Source organism: Coregonus clupeaformis, chromosome 34, assembly GCF_020615455.1.
Source record: "Coregonus clupeaformis isolate EN_2021a chromosome 34, ASM2061545v1, whole genome shotgun sequence".
Classification (NCBI taxonomy): domain Eukaryota; kingdom Metazoa; phylum Chordata; class Actinopteri; order Salmoniformes; family Salmonidae; genus Coregonus; species Coregonus clupeaformis.
Window position 1 is genome coordinate 40,579,252 of NC_059225.1, and position 9,966 is coordinate 40,589,217.

At 38.7% G+C, this 9,966-nt stretch overlaps 1 long non-coding RNA gene across 1 annotated transcript; it reads left to right on the top strand.

Moving 5' to 3' along the window:
- Positions 1-6,020: 6,020 nt before the first annotated feature.
- Positions 6,021-8,469, top strand: LOC121538956. Its single transcript, XR_005995289.1, has 4 exons — positions 6,021-6,124; positions 7,320-7,474; positions 8,215-8,268; positions 8,364-8,469. It is a non-coding gene; the product is annotated as an uncharacterized LOC121538956 (long non-coding RNA).
- The last annotated feature ends 1,497 nt before the right edge of the window (positions 8,470-9,966 follow it).

The following is a 9,966-nucleotide window of genomic DNA, read 5'->3' on the forward strand; positions in this document are numbered from 1 at the left end:
ACATTTCACATTCTTAAAATAAAGTGGTGATCCTAACTGACCTAAAACAGGGAATTTTTACTTGGATTAAATGTCAGGAATTGTGAAAAACAGAGTTTAAATGTATTTGGCTAAGGTGTATGTAAACTTCCGACTTCAACTGTATGCGCTTGCTTATTCATGGTTGATTTTTGCCAAATACTTTTGAATATTTGAATAATAAGTAACCTTAGAATCAAGTAAACCATTATAACTACAGCGACAAAACAGTGTGCTATGATGTTTTCGACTACAATTAAACCTGAAGTGAAGACTGTGGTAACACTATACCTTAAGTGTACATTAATTAATATGTAACTAAATAGTAATACATGTATTTATAACATAGTAGTTACATGTAATTACTATGTAAATACTATGTAAGTACACTATAATAAGGGTTTTGTGGTATAGGTTATTACACAAGTGGAACCAGGACACGTAATTACAAATCTGCTTGTCAGAGGTTATTTCACATGTGTAATTACTCCTGATTTATGTATATGTAATTACAAGATGTCTTGTTCCAAATGTAACTAATATGTTCTCTAATTACAATTTTGCAGTTTCCGTCAGCTGTTGTAAGAATGCACACCCTATCATTGACTACAGCTTCAGTTATCTTACTTACATATTATTTGGCTTAAAGGATGTACTGAATTAAATATAAGAGCAAGGTATTTACAACGGATATGCATATACCTATAATGTACTTACCCAGGAGCAAACAACTTAATGTAAAGTGAAACATAATGGTATAACTTTTGTAAATACTATGTAACTGCCTTTGAAAAGGGATGTAAGGGTTTATTTCCCTGGCTTCAAAGGTGTAATGTAAGTGAAATGTTGTTCAAAATAATATAATGTTTAATGTAGGTACTCATCAGCAAACAGCTTCAAGTAAAGTGAAACAAAGTAGTGTAAACCTTTTTATTACAATCATTGGGAAAATACACTTCAATGTATAATACATGTTGTTACAGCACCTGTAAGAGTAATTACACTGTCCTTTCAATGTAATTACATATTTCACAGGATACCTCAAAATATCAGTTATTACAATGTTGTTATAAAGATAAGTAGCGTAACTACAATGTTTCTACACAGGAACAAGTAACTTAATGTAAACTGAAACAAATTGTATTTACTCATGTAATTAATATGTAGTTACTATGTTACAACGTGTTTTTGATTGTACTAGGTGAAGTTTGGTAATACACCTTCTTGATGGTAGGTGCATAGCCTGTTGATCGGACAGTGATATGTTTGGAAGCAATGGAATCCAGTCTCCCGTTTCATGTGATATCAACATTTTGTACTAGGAGTGACCCAAAAAAACCCTGTTAGCAACAAAACATTATTAAAATCCTGTCAAAAGATTAACACACATTCATTTGCTGTAGGATCGTAGTTCCAAAGACATCGTATTGGTTGATATACATGAAAAGCTGAGATTCTGTTGTTTTCGGCAAAATAGAGCTTGCAGGGGATGTGTGCATTTAACGGGCCGGTATTGACCGCTGTATAAATTGATGCGGCAAAGTACCCGGCACCAGGTACTCCCGGCTCCTTCTGGCAAGTGTTTGGTATGTTTTCACAAATGCAACCACACTTGAAATTAGTGATGTTTATATGTATATATACATTTTTTATCACAAAATATTCAGAATTGAATGTCCTTCTTGAGGCACTGTGCAACAAACAACTAATCTGTATGTATTCTATTCACATTGAAAGGAAATGGAAAGGTCTCAGTTATAACTCGGACAGTTCATCACAGTAGGCTCTTTTTTTAAAGATAACATTGAACCTACTTATGTGACAAACAATGTCTGATCTTACAGCTTAGAATGGTCTTGACAAAACATTTCCTCTAGGGGGTGCATGTTAAGAGTGAAAATCTTACAGCTGATATACTAAATCGGATGTCTTTGAAGAGTTGAGAGAGTACTCCTTTCTTATTTTCTTTACCCAACCAGTACATCCACTCAATAAAATGGAGATGCTTCTTTAAACCTTTTTTTGTCCGATTGCCCCTTAGCCTCCAGACCTGCCCCTTTATTGTCTGCCACGCTCTTTCAATGTGTTGTGTGTGACATCCTGTGTGAGGATCCACAAAGTTGTTTGTGTGGTTGACTGTCTGGTGATTGTAACCCAGCCTATTCAGAGACTTGACATATGCTCTCCAGCAGTCACTCAGAATGGTGGAACCTCGTCGCACATGTCGTCTGATGGCAGGGATTAAGGTTGCCTGTGAACGGTTTTCCACTATTTTAAGAACTGGGCGCGGTCTGTTGTGTTTGACCTCCATCATCCCAAACACCCAACCCTGTCTTCTCCACGTTGGCCCCATCCTTCCATGATTGTACTGAAAGGTAGGAACAAGTGCATATCGTTGTTTTGTGACAGGGAGTTGGCCAGTGGTTAGTCACGCCTTGAAATGGCGGGTTATCAGTAAATGCATGGGAACTAGCATAATGTCACTTATGACACAAGCTAAGGTCTGATGGGTGAAGTTGTATAATGTTGAAAGACCTGAAACATGATCCTAGGAAACATCACTGATGATGTGTCCAAGAGCACAGAGATGAATTTATCAAATAATTCAGTATATGAAATGAACAAGCCCTCTATTTTTACCCATATCAGTATATAATAATAATAATAATAATATATGCCATTTAGCAGACGCTTTTATCCAAAGCGACTTACAGTCATGCGTGCATACATTTTTTATTTTTTTTGTGTATGGGTGGTCCCGGGGATCGAACCCACTACCCTGGCGTTACAAGCGCCGTGCTCTACCAGCTGAGCTACAGAGGACCTATATCTACTGAGGAGTACTTTAAAAAGGCAACTGATTACCATAAGTGAAATATATCAACAAATGATCTCTCTGTTCCCAAGCCCAGATAATGGATGTTATTACTTCAAAATGGATAATGCTATACCTTTCTCTTGTGCGAGAACTTGGATTCATCTATCACCACCAATCTCCGTAGAGAACTTGACCCAATTTGGAAACCCTTCCTCCTCTTGAACCTCTTCAGGGCTTTGTTGCAGACCTTGAATAATGAGAGGTAAGACAAATGTTAGTGACATGAGAAGAATTGAGTGTCCCAGGAAAGCATGACCATCAACTTGTATAGGAGGGACACCAAAATCAAATCTCACTTAGGGTCCCAAATCGTCTTGAGCTGACACTGCTCCTGTCTCATGTGGAAATACACTTTAATGGAAGTTGTCACAAAATAACTGAGTTTGAGTTTGTCTGTTGTTGCTATTTGCACTGTAATGAATTGTAAACATTTTAATATTTGATAAAACATTCAGTCAGCAAAACAGGCTTTAAAAATTCAAACAAATTGAGTAATCAAAGTAATAACTGACAGATTGATTATCAAAATAGTTGCCTAAATAGTGTAGGCTCACAAGAATAATAAATTAGGGCAGCAGCAGTGGTGCAAGACTCCCCAGTCGTGCCATGGTGCCTTTCCCGGCCTGCCACCATGACAATTAACCTAAATACCTGTGGGAAACACTGGTCGGGATGGGTGGCAAATCAAGCTAAATGTTGAAAATCTTGGAGAGCCCCTTTAAGCTGTCCAGTAAATAATGCATGACAAATCCCAAAAGCCTAATTATTAAAAACACCCTTTTACATACAGTTTGTAAGTGAGCAAAAATTTCCTAAAAGTGAATATAGGTATACAAAGCTGGTGGCTTTTTCAGAGTAAAAATTGCTCATTATATCACCTTTCTCAGGCTTTTCGTCATTCTTGTAAGGGTCCTTGAGCTCCGCGCAATGCCATCCTTTGTCATGTCAAGTTGCCTCAAGTAACCCTGTGCAAATCTGCAATATTGCAACAAAGAAATTAACAAATCAGATCAATAGTATATGACAATAGAAACTCAAATCTTTTTTTAATAAATGAAACCCACGATAAGCCTCAGACACAACCCATTCAGACCCAGCTTTTGGTAACACAACCTTAACTTGCCCTTAAACCACACTCTTCAGCCTGGAGAGACCTGCTCACCATACCTTGCTTCACTTCTGTACTAACCTATGCCACGTGTGATGACCCTCCCACTCTGTCTGCCGAATTCTCTCTTTGTTCTTGTTTTCCTTAATAGGATGTCGGTGGGCGGAGCCGGGAGGGTCGTCAGAGAAATGGGACACACCTGGGCTGGGGTGTGTCCCAGGGATAAATACACCTTTCCCCCATTCATTGTGGAGACTCTCCATGCAGACACACTGTTATATTTTGGGTGTGGCATTATTGTGGCTGTATTGTTTGTTTGCTTTGGCCCCTTTCAACACTCCTCATTATCACATCTATGCACGCACCCACACCATTGTTAATTGTATATAGTTTGCTTTAGTTAATACATATATTTTGTTTTTCCTTATCTCCACGTTGTCTCCCTATTTGTTACAGGCTGCTAGCCGGTTCGTGACACACGGAACACTAACTAACATGTAATTTCTTAGCAGAGAGCCCCACACTCACCAGTACCTTGTGTATGGTTGTATGGGGGCTGAAAGAGCATGGACTTTCAGCTATTAACAAACAAAGTGGTCAAAATGATGAATTTTCTGACCTTGGCAGGTCTACCACTAGCCCAACTATTTAATCATCAATGAAGCATGCCATCCCAGTGTTAAAACAAAACAAAAAAGTGTTAGGGATTTTTGGAAGCCCTTTTCGGTAATGCAGCCCCTGATTGTGAACCACATTCTAAAAATGTTATCTTAAACTTAGTGTGTCAAATTCATTAACCTACCGTTGAAGAAATGTAACCCTATCCGTAAGTGGAACCGGAGAATGGCTAATCCTTCTGGATGGAGCAGGAGGGAGTCTGATGATGCCTCCTCTTGTTTCGACAAATCCTTCACGGAAACATGCACATTTAACTCAGACACAGGTGCATGTTTTAGAGACTGACACTAAGTATAATTGAAATGGAACGTAGGCTAAGTCATTCTATTACATTCATTTCCATTCTACTATGATTAGTAGCAATTAACTTTTTCAGTAGCAGCAGGAATACATCCACATTGTTGGAAATAGGAGAACAAATGCTTTCCAGACAGACATGAAAAATCTTCAGTTGTAGGCTGCAGGCCAAAGGTAGACCAGAAGGGTGTGCATCTCCTAAGCGCTTCACTTGCTCTTCATAGGCTTGCAGTCCAGTGTCCAGAGTTGGAATGCAGCCTGGACACAGAGGAGCGCAAGCCCTTGTTGTGGTCCTCTGTAGCTCAGCTGGTAGAGCACGGCGCTTGTAACGCCAAGGTAGTGGGTTCGATCCCCGGGACCACCCATACACAAAAATGTATGCACGCGTGACTGTAAGTCGCTTTGGATAAAAGCGTCTGCTAAATGGCATATTATTATGATAGACTGTAAATACAATTTATCGACCAGCACATGCACAATTATGAAGGCCACTGGCCACACTGGAAAGCTTAGATTATTATCTCTAATACATGTTCATAGCAACATTTTTACAAATGTGTTCCGGCTGGTGAAATAATATATGGGTCAATGCTTGCCCGGTTAGCTCGGCCTGGCAGTGTACACGCCAATAATCTATGAGATTAGCTAACTAGGCTACATACCAGTTTGAGATGAAAGGTAAATTCACTGAACATTTACATATTCAAATATCTCTTACAGTACTCATCATTTCAAACTTTCCCAAAGTTCTCTAGGCCAATCAATACCAGTTGTAACATTAACTTAACATATGAATCAATTTTTGCACACATGCCAGATCATTTTCTGCTTGTGGCCACAGATTTCTTGAGCAGGCCTTTCTTCTGGAGGTATTTGATAACCTTTTTTGTTTTTTCTAAGCACATGAGCCATGTTCAAATCAAAATCCTTGGGTCAGGTAAAAACAGTTGGATTTGGGCACGCACTTTAAGAGTTTACTATTGTATCCAGCTGGAAATTGTAGAAATGGTCGTGAAATACCCATGTGCAGGAAGTTGTAAAGTTACTCAGCAAAATACAAATAAAAATGCACTTGTTCACACGTTATTGAATGATATCGAGGACAAAAGCGCAGTGACAGTCAACCTTGACCGAGGACAACCAAGGTAAATAAGTAGTAAGATATTAATGTAGTTACAATTTTGAATATGTCTTGATAATTGGTGGATTTCATGTGACACCTCAGTGCAAATTAGGCGCCTTTTGTGTGACCATCTCGTTCTCAGTCCCAGCCTGTCGTTAGCAACATAGCAAGCTATCTAGCTAATGTTAGCTTAGTACTAAGTGTTTACACAAACAGTAACTAGCTAGTTGTATTTTGCGAATTATTTTATCTTCACATGGGTTATTATCTAGCTAACAATATAACAGACGCAAAAGGCCTGTTAATCGTTGCCATAACAGGATAAGCCAGTTTGCTGACAGTGGTTGTTAGGCTAGCCAGCTTACATTGGTTATCCAACTTTCAGATAACTTCTTGATGGCTAGCTAACTACAGTAGGTAGCAAGCTAATTACATTATCATAGCATTAGCTAGGAGCCTGGCTATAGCTTGGCCATGTTTAGCCATTTGCCATGTGTAGACTGGCTATAGCTTGGTCATGTGTAACCGAATAGAAGCCCACTCAAATAGTCTGGATCTAATTCAGATGTCCTTCATAAGCAAATGTAAAGTCACTAGCCTATACAGTAGCCTAGCTAGCTAGCAACCTCATTTAATAAGCTAACTAAGGTTAATGTTACTAGCTAGGCTAGTCTACTGTCAGTGTGGTGCTAGCTAAGGTTAGCTTAGCCAAACCATTTGCTGGTAGTTACTGGTAGCTAGACAAGCTGGCTGCTTTAGCTTGCTAGCTAGTTGTATGCCATAGCTCTAGCCAGCTCATTAGAATGTGTTACCAACATTGTAGTTACTTAAGAAGTGATATACCCATTTCCACATAAGTAATAACCTAATACTACAAAAAGTATATGCAATGTAGACTTACTGTAATAGCTCCTATGTGATAATATATCAGTAATTATGAATGCATTCCTAAAGTAATACCTGATGTATTAATGTAATTGGCCTTTAGAAGTATTATGCAGTGTTGCACTTGTAAACACCATAGCTAGAATTAATACCTGCAATTACATAAGTACATTTTTAGTACCTTTTTAGATGAGAGCTCTCTAGACCCTTAGTGATTCTGATAACCATGTTTGTATGTCCAACACATTTATAATGGATTTCTTTTGAAGTATGACACATTTTTCAACAGTACTTTGGTTTACACTGAAAATGTGTTCTTTGTTCATCAATAGAATGTCACATAAAAGGACTTACAAACAATGCAAGAAGATAGCTTCATCAGCAGAGGATGATGCCATAACCGAAGTGGTATATTTCAAAATCCCTAAGCAAGAGGTACAGGAACCAACTGTGGTTGCTGTAGATGATGATATACCTCCCATAGATGGTAAGTATTGCTTGATTCATCATCATTTTTGGTTCTAGTATAAACCAAAATAAAATTACTTTGGGGATGGTTAAATATCTGACCCGACCAAAGCACCAGACTCTTTTGGCTCTTTGATATTGTTTATGTGACGAGTCTGTAATATTGACACTGCGAAGTGCTAGATAGTAGGTAGAACCTTTGTAAGTAAGCTTCAGTTCATATTTCAGTTCAGAAATGCGGCAACACTGAATTGAACAGAGAGGGTGGTAGGAGCCTCGACCCCATGCAAATACTTATACCCCTTTCACACCAAGAACCAGGGTTTTACCCAGTATATTTTAAGTGAGTTTATCCCGTGTCAGACCCATTCATACTAAACCTACGACACAGTTATTAAGCATGCAGGGCTGTTCATGGAACAGACATGTTCAGCACACAACTAGTGCTGTTGCGTTTGGACATTACTGACTACAGGTCAGTGATCACAGATCGACCCATACAGACCAACGGCTCACCCATGTTTTACACGTGTTATTAGGTAGGCCCTAAATCCAGCTTGATTGTTTGTGTTTTGAATATTGCGGAGGAAAGAATGGTTATCCGACCTGTTTGTGTGTATCACAGATCTGTGCATCAGCCAGGCTATAAACTATAAAAATGGCAGGCTGGTCCACGGCCTAGTGGTAGGGAATCCCTGCTGTAACCAATCATCTTTTGGCTGACATTAGCCTGAATGTTCTCTTTGTTTCTCCCTTTAGGACAAGGGGGTCAGACTCCATCCCTAGGACAACCAAGTCCTGCCTCATCTGTTGGTCAGTGTGTTTGCATTGTTTAATGACATCTTCGAACAATTGTTCTATAGCATATCTTATAACGTTGTGACGAATGCCCTTTGTTTGAATTTTAGTGTCTGTATCAAGCCCCTCTGAACATACAACTGAAAATATAGATGCTGAAGATCAAGATGGAGGCTTTGGAAGAATTGCGGGACTTCCGCAAAACTGTTAACCAGTTGTATGGTAAGATAATGTCAGTGGTCTGTTTCCATATCTGTCTGGGTTTTTGCCAACATAATTGCTGTCAAGCCAACCCAATTTGTCATTAAAGAAGAGAAGGTGGCTTATATCACAGACAGTCACTGATAATGACTAACAAATTATCTGCTGGCTGACATTAGCCTGAATGTTCTCTTTATTTCTCCCTTTACTGCAGTACAAGGGGGTCAGACTCTCTTCCTAGGTCCAAGTCCTGCCCCTTTTGTCGGTAAGTTTATTTGCATTGTTTAATGGCATCTTTAAAGTTTTGTTTTAAAGTAAGGGACAGAACTTTCACATACAATAAGAGTGATAGTAATTGAGATGAGGATAATGATGATAGCTACAAGTTCGACTAGAGCTGTGTCTCTAAACCTTACTAGCTGTTAAATCATTCCTCTGACCTTGTTTCCTCAGACAGGGTTTAAGAAGTCTTCATAAGTGTTTTGTTCACGCCAAATTAGACAAATATGACTGTGTAATGCGACATGTCATTAATGTGTCATTTCACATCACAAAAGGGTCGGGCTCAGGTACGCAAATGCATTTATTCATGAGCCTATTTTTGCAGAAATGTGTTGCCTGTGTAGACTATTGCCTGATTGGCTTGGCTGCATTCATGCAGAAAGGAAATTAGGTAATCTCATGGAGGTGTTATAATAAATGTGCTTGCTGAAAGCAAGGACATTTATGTTATTCTGCATACTTAATATTATTATTCCTTTCTGTGCTCCCTATCTACTTTAAAAAACGTTTAAACTATTATCACCACTTAAACTGTATACAGTCCAGGGTTACATGCTATTTCCAGCTATTACTTTTCTTCTTCATACTACTTTTACTTTTTATGTTACAGACCTTTTAATACCCCAAAAGCTCCCAAAGACTCCTATTCAATTTCCTCAACATTCCAAATTGGCTATTGTTAAGTCTGCTGAGTTCTATCTCTTGTCATTTCAAATTAAAACAGTTCCTGAGTACTTTAAGGGCTGCTTAACTCCCACTTTGATAAAACATTTTCTTTCTTTCTTTTCTTTCTTCAACAACCCTAAATACCCCAACTGCCCCAACTACTCTAAATACCCCAACTCCCCCAACTACTAATGAATGGAATTCTATGGGAGATATGCTTTTAATTGGCACATGCTCATTGTTTAAACTAGAGACTCCATTTATTCTTCCAGAGCCTTTAAGAGTAAAACAAAATTTGGAACCATTAACAGAATTGTTGAGGAATCTGATCGTTAAGTACAGGAATCAATTAAATCTTATCAATACCAAACCATAGCGTGTGTATGAGTGCCAGTGAGTGGGAAATAGAGGGATTCAATTCAATGTTTTGATAGCCCTATTGTTTAATTACCTGAACACAAATCTTGTGGGGAAACAGGTTGTGGCGGGTCGTCGGCGGGCTGCATGCACCGCACAGTCAGGTTCAGCAATCATTATCTAACTGGAAAAGGTTTGTTCTGTAAC